At 53.1% G+C, this 7,204-nt stretch overlaps 1 protein-coding gene across 2 annotated transcripts in view; it reads right to left on the reverse strand.

The window, feature by feature from the left end:
* RBBP8NL (RBBP8 N-terminal like) overlaps window positions 1–6,983 on the reverse strand; it is a 28,053-nt gene extending 21,070 nt beyond the window's left edge. Inside the window, exons 1-2 of one of the 2 annotated variants that reach the window (XM_068150070.1) lie at window positions 6,860–6,983; window positions 1,933–2,097 (exon numbers count right to left, since the gene is read on the reverse strand). The gene's annotated coding sequence lies outside the window, so the exon portion shown is untranslated. The remainder of the gene's footprint in view (window positions 1–1,932; window positions 2,098–6,859) is intronic. The other variant, XM_068150069.1, reaches the window with a different exon arrangement.
* Between the last annotated feature and the right edge of the window lie 221 nt (window positions 6,984–7,204).

The raw sequence follows: 7,204 nt of genomic DNA on the forward strand, positions 1-7,204 counted from the left end.
CCTACTGAGTACAGGGAGGTGGGACTGGATGATCTTTGGAGGTCCCTTCTGGCCTGAACCATGCTGTGATTTCAGGCTCACACCCAGCACGGCTCCGTGCCGGCAGCCTGCCTGTGCCTTTATCTGCATGCAGAGCAGAGGTGTGCCGGCTCAGCTGCATATGCAAGATGTGGGCAGGCAGAGCTGGGAGAAGAAACTTTCCCCTAAAGCATCTGATTTTCAAAAGAAATGAGGCACGTGCCAGGGAGCAGAAGCAGTGAGCTGGGGTTGGGAGCTCAGGGTGCTAGGATCAGTGCAACAACTGCCTGCACGCAGCCATCTCCCACTCACTCCATTCGACTTCCTGAGCAGAGATCTCACTCTCTGGCAAAACAATTTATTTGTTCCCACTTCTCTGGGCAGAACCCACCCTTCCCCATGGCTGGCTGATCTCTCCCAGCCAACAAAGGCTATCCATGGCATGGCACAGCTTGTTGGGGTTCATGCAGCTGGGGATAAGTCACTGCAAAATGGGTTTGGGAACCGATCACTGCTGATCAGCCCCAAAAGCTGTGGCTGAAAAATGAGCCAGGGGAAATGGTACCCAACTCTGCTCCAGAGAAGAAAAAATACTCCCCCCTAATGTTAAGGGGAAGCACTTCCCAGCACTGTTGACTCTTAAATTGAGCCAGGCAAAACACCTTCCTGGGGCTGAAGGGTGGTTGTAAGACCCATCACTGCTGTCATGGGGCTGAACCCTCTGAGTGATGGCTGGAAAGGCTTTGAAGTGCTCAGGCACTAATTCCCATTGCATTCCCCACTGCTATAAACTGGGAACAGATTGCAACTGGGAGCAGAGCTGGCGCCAGCCATGAGGGCTCCCGAAGATGCTCGCTGATGCCAGAGCAGCTCTTGTCCACCTGGGTGCTGCCCTCTCCCGAGGCTGGATAGCACCCAGCTTTTAGTGACATGGGGCTTCAGCTGAGACATCCTGGGAAGGTGACATCCAGGCTGGGGCTGGTGCCAGCCCGTGGTTTGGGAAGGGAGGGCTGGGCTTGGATGTGGCTGGAGGTGGAGGGTGCGGGGGCAGCCCAGGTGCTCAGCGCCGGATCCAGATCCCTGCTGTGGTGACTCAGCGCTGCGGGCACAGCCTGGCAGATCAGGATTTGGGGCTGGGGTGTGGGTAGAAGCTTTGCCTTCCATGCATGGATGTGCTGCCACCAGGGTTGGGGCTCACTCCTGATTTTCTTTTCCTTAGAGCCCCGAGGTCAGTAGGGATCTGTCCAGTTGGAGGGGAAAAGCTGTTGCCATTGTTGGTGCTTTTCTGATATCCCAGCGCCCATCCCTGCCTGCAGATGGGGCTGCCACTCTGTGACAAACCTGGCCAGGATTTGTGGTCTCTGATCTGCACACAGCCATGGTTACAGAGATGCTTCATGAGCATCACCCCCCAGGTATCTGTGCCCAGGACTCAGCCCTTTGCTGCAGCAGAACAGCCCTGCAGACAGCCCAGGTTCTCCAAGGGGTTCGGCTTTGCTCCCTTCTCACCCAGAGTCCACCGGCCAAGGCGTGAAGCCATAGCCCCACGCTTCTCTGCCCTGCTGGAGAGGATTTATTGAGGGGGATTTACTGATGAAGACCAGACCACAGAGTCCCTCAGTGTGGAGCTCTCTCCCTGAGACAGGGATTTCATTACAGCCCTGAGCCCTTTCCAGAGCTGTCACTATAATATACAGCTGGCGGTGCTGGATGCAGCCCATGGCAGGGCTGGGAGCAGCCCTTTGGTGTGCTGGCAGGGCTGGGTGTATTTCAAAGTGATGGGTGCCCTCTGTAAACAGAGCCCCACTGTCAGGGAACCAAAGGCAAACTCTTCATCCAGGCCCTATATTTGTTGGGTTTGGAATGCCCAGGTGCTGGGGCAGGGTGGTTGCTGACAGCAGTGGCTTAGCTCACCTGCTCTCCGAGTCCCCAGATGCTCAGCTCAGGTTGAACACAGGGTCTGGGTTGGGGCACAGGGTCCCCAGCACACTGGATCTCATGCATAGGGCTGTGACAGCTTGTGGCCTCTCCTGGGTACTGGTGGCATCGCTCCTCAGGGTAGGATGCTCCTGCCTGCAGCTGAGGAAAGGAAGAGCAGCAGGGAGGTTATTTCCCAGCCTTTCCCTTTCCTTGGGAAGGGTTGGACTTGGACAGCCAGCTCTGATAGCACAACAGCCCTCTATTGCCTGATCTCTGAAGGGTTTCTGGCCTCTCCTTGCTATCCCCAGTGCTGCTGGCCACGAGCCATGACACCACCCTCACCCTCACCACTACTTCATTTCAGAAGAGTAAAGCAGCTCATTAGCTAAATGAGCTTAAGACATTAAAGCAAAGCAAAACAAAGAAAACCCAACAAAAATGACAGAAAGACAAGGCAGGAGCCTGAAGTTCTGACACTGCTGGATCAGTGAAGCTTAATGGATTTACAACCAGATATTTCCCCATCAGCAGTGCTGGAGTTGTTCAGCTTCAGGCTGGATTTATGCAATATACCTTTCACCGGGCTATTGCCAGGCAGGGCTGCTTCCACCAGCCAAACTTTCTTTTCTTGGCAACCCGACTCTGCTCCTGGTCTAATTTTAGAATTATAAATTGAATTTATACCCAGAAAAGCTGCCTGATCACTCATGGAAAATCTGCAGTGCCAGGAGTATTTTAGAGGCCAGCATGAAGCTGATTCACTTTCCTAATGTACTGGGCACTTGGCAGATTGGAGAGAACTTTTTGTGTGTGCTGGCTTGGGGTATTTTATTTTTTTCCCTGGACATTTATTTATTTGTATGACTTAACATGGCACAGGCTGCCCTCAAATGCAGCCCAGCACTTGCTCTCCCACTCTGGGGTTGGATAGGGGCTGGCAGATTGCAAAACTACCCCCTGACAGGTGAGGCAGGAGGAGCAGCTTTGGCTCTCACCTCGCCAGGGAGGAGGAGAAGCTGCCTTCCTCCACCTTGTACAGCTTGAAAATCCTCCCCAAAGCAGGGCAGCTGCTCTGGGCTGCTCCAGCAGCCTGGGGGCTGCTTTGCGGTGAGCCCATGCTGCAGACACTCTGCCTCAGGGTCACCTTCACTGAATGAGAATGGGAATTCCACCTGGCTGGTGTGGAACTACGAGCAGACCTGATGGCCTTTGGGATTGCTGGGGACTGATGCTGGTCACAGCCTCCTAAACAAGTTAGACAGGACCAGCAGCACCAGGGAGATGCTGGCTCTGCTCACGTGTGTGCAGACGTGTCCCACTGCAGGGAGAGGAGAACAAGAGCAAATCCTCCAAAATGAAGCTTCAGCCTCAAGTCCCAACCTGCACATCTCTTGACTTCAGCCCTATGAAGCATGTTGCCATAATATAGCACAGCTCTGGCTGTCACCAAACCAGCAGCTCAGTTTCTTCCCCACCACCCCGTCCCTTTGCAGGCAGCTTGGGGTTCTTTAAGCACTGTGGCAATCACCAGAGCAAGAAGGATTTTCTTCCATTTCCTTATTCCTGCTTGAGAACCCCCTGCTGGTGAGTATCCCTGAGTGCCCTGTACACAGGAACACCTCCCCTCCTGGCACAGTCTTTGCTGCCCTGGTGTTAGAGGATCACTCAAGGAGGAGAAGCTGGCCTTCTGCAACTCCTGAATGCAACCAGGAACTGAAATCTGGCTCTTACGTATCAGGGTAAGCAGTTAAAGGATCTACTCTAACCTCATACTGAGCTGGAATGGAGGCTTTGTCTTCCCCAGTTCCTTCAACAAACAGCTCCTTGCTGCTTTACTGAGGTTTAGAAGTAAATATTTGTCCTGCTCCCCACTCAGCTTGGGAAACACACTGGCATTCTGACCCTCTGGCCACGCTGTAGTGATCCCTGGAGCACGGTGGGCTTTGGCTAGATCCACAGGCAGGTCTGTGTGCCCATGTGGGGATTCAGAAGATGACTAAAAGTAGACATTTATCTGCCTGTGCATCTCAGGATAACCACAGCTTCTATGAACATTACTTAATGAACACCTCAAAATGCTCTGGGAAGTGGGTAATGAAACATTATCACATTTTTTGGGTGTTATAATTGAGAAGTGGTGAGGCTCAGGGAATAGCTCAAGGCCCCATGGGGAGCAATGCTGCACGGTTGCTGCCTCCTCCCAGCCCAGCTAATGCACTTCCAATGCCTCCCTCAATCCTAGAGACCTTGGCTGGGCAAAGCAGGTGGTAAATGCCCTGGGAAGCTGTGATAGATGGTTGTATCAACCCACACTTTGGCTGAGATCCCGTTATGCTGCACATGGCACCCGCAGAGCATCTCGGTCTCGCTGTCTCTTCCTCTGTGGTAGAGGACATCAACAGTGCCTCAGAGCTCATGCTGCTCCTGGCAGATGGAGAACCCATCATTTCTATTCCTGCAAGGGCAGTTAGGTCTGTCTTGGGTAAGGAGCATGAAGATCCATTGTAACCATGCTCACATAAACTGGCATCTCTGCTCCTGATGTCTTAGGGTGTGCTTGGGCATCCTGAGTCAAGCTAATGATGATCTTAAAGGTCTTTTCCAACCTAAATGATTGTATGAGTCTAGCATTCTGCTGGCCATGCAAATGACAGGAGTAAGTCTCTCTCCCCTGGATACAGCATGGGTAATGAAGTCTTCAACTGAATCAGTTTTTGTCTTGAACACTGTTCAGAAAAGGGTCTGTGTGCTAGGAACATTCAGTCCTGCAAAACCATCTTGGATGCTTGGGTCTCACTGGTGGAACCAGGTCAGCTGGATGTGGATAGCACAGCCTGCAGCACTTCTCCTCCATGGAAGCTCACAGGACTTCAGGGTGCTGGGTCTGGATGTCTATCCATTGCCAGGGCAGCTTAAAGCTGCTGGTGGTGCAGCTCCAAAAGCTGAACCAAATTGCTGGGACCCTGTGCTGATGGAGATGCCCCAATGGGGGATGCCTGGGAACCCCCTGCTGAAGAGGATGCCCCACATTTCAGGTGGGCTGGGAGACTACATCAGGCTTACACTGAGGTAAGGTTGAAGCCCCAGTGGTCAGTAAATATGTCCCTTTTTGTAACAGCAGGAGGCTGCATCTTCCTCACAGACATTGCTCTGGACAGCTGGGACATGTGCTCCCTCTCACCATTCCTGAGCAGATCAAGGACAAAGCTCAGTGGGAAATGCTGGATTTGGTTGAAGGCTTGCACAGGATCATGCTTCCTCAACGTACTGAGAACATTTCTGCCAGCTTCATCCTGCATCTGATCCAGATCAAGCAGTGATTTGATCCCCTTTAGGGCAGCTTTGCTCCACCTGGGCTTTAGCCCTGCTGCAGCATCATAGACAGGTCCTCTCTTACCAGCTCAGCCTTATGCTGTCCTGTCCAACAAGCACAACAGCCACAGCCAAGCATTTTTATGGGCTGAGGCATCTCTGCTTGTCCCAAATGCCTGGTGACACATTGGTGTTGAGGACACTTTGTTGCTGGGCTGGGTCTTAAATCAATAGTGTGTGCATCAGTGTCCCATGTCTTCCACTGATCTGTGGTTATCTGCTTTCAGAGGGTTCTCCATCTCCTTTCAGAGGACTCTGGTTTCAGAGCATTCCCCATTGTGAGCAGAGGGGAAAAGGAGCTGGTGGTGGGACAGTCCTACCCATAGCAGCAAAATCCCTGTGCAGGGAGGCAGCAAGTGTGGACACAGCCACCCCACTGCAGCAATCCCACCATTGCTTCCTTCCATGGGGATTTAAGGTAGAGGACAGAAGGGAAGAGGATGACAGCCCTCCATGAGCAGCCCACCTTACATGCAGGGCTCCTGGGAGCCCCAGCAAGCTCAAGCCTTGCTGAATATCCACTGCCCACAGAAGAGCATCTGCTTGCCCTGGGAGGGCACCAGCATGTTATCTCGTGAGGAACACAAAGGGAGCAGAGAGTCTGAAGGTGGAGAGACAAGAGGGTCCCCTCACCCACCCAGCAGAGGTTGCTGCAAGCCAGCTTCCAGCTGCCACAGAGGAAGAAAGGGTTCTTCTTCGCCCTGTCAGTGGAGATGCTGTCTGTTTAGGGTGGGCAATCAGGAGTGGATCAGTTGAGAAAGGGGGTGATGCCCCCAGTGCCAGGCACTAACTCCCAGGTGAGCAGTGCTGCTTGCTGGGGTTGGGCACTGCTGCCAGCCCACAAGGTGCATCCCACCATGGCTGCAGCCCACTGTGGCCATGGCCCCGGCTCTGCTCACCCCGCAGCTCTCACACTGCTTGGATGTTTGCTCAGGGAAAGCTTTGATATTTGCTTCCCTGGTCCCTGCTCTCTCAATGCAAATGTGCCCAGACTCCCTTGTCCTCACATAAACCCTGACTCCCACTACTGATCTACCCTTTGCACAGCCATTTCACTTCACCCATGATAGAGCTGGGTGCTGATTCTTTGCATTTCAGTCCCCAGCCATATCTTGTTACCTTCCATGACCAAGTGGCAAACACTGGAGGAGAAGATTTTGTTAGGAGACAGCCCTGGGGTTCCAGCTGGGCAGTGGCCATGCAGCCAGGACTGGCTCAGCCCTACTCTGCTCCCTGCTGACCCCACACGCCACGGGGGCAGTGCCACCATTTTACAACAAGCCACCAGCTCTCCAGCTACTAGAAAGATCCAAATTTCCTCCTTAGACTCCAGGAGAAGCCAGAAAAGCAAGCAAACCCACGACACAACAACCTCTGCCCACCAGATAGGAGCTCTGGCCACCAGCACCACGCGACAGCTCACCCCAGCGTGCCGCTGCGTGGGTCGGGGGCAATTCTCTACACGCAACTCACACCAGCTCCCTTCCCGACTGCACAACACTGCCCAGGATGCTGGGGACAGACAAAAAACAGTGCAGGCAATACTCACTCTGGGGGGACTGTCTGTGTCTCTCCTTTGACTCCACGGGCTCAGCTGGGTTGTGTTCAGGAGACGGTCATCTGGGACAGGAGAGACAGGAGTGAGCAGTGTGGGTGAACTTGCACAGACAATAAGCCATAATTTTTCCTTGCTGTCTGACTGGCTCTACTGGTTTGCTTTTCTTTGCCCCAGCAGCAGAAAGGAGGCTCAGCTTAACTAAAGCTGCCCAACAGGTTCTGCTATAACACACAAAAAGTTGCAAGACCAGTATGGTGTGAACCCAGATAGAGATTTGATTGTTTTCCCATAATTACAGCTCAACCTGTGCAGCTGGGTGAAGTCAATCACATTAGC

This window comes from Melanerpes formicivorus, unplaced genomic scaffold, assembly GCF_026170545.1.
Source record: "Melanerpes formicivorus ecotype bairdi unplaced genomic scaffold, bMelFor1.0.p_v2 SCAF_19, whole genome shotgun sequence".
Lineage (NCBI taxonomy): Eukaryota > Metazoa > Chordata > Aves > Piciformes > Picidae > Melanerpes > Melanerpes formicivorus.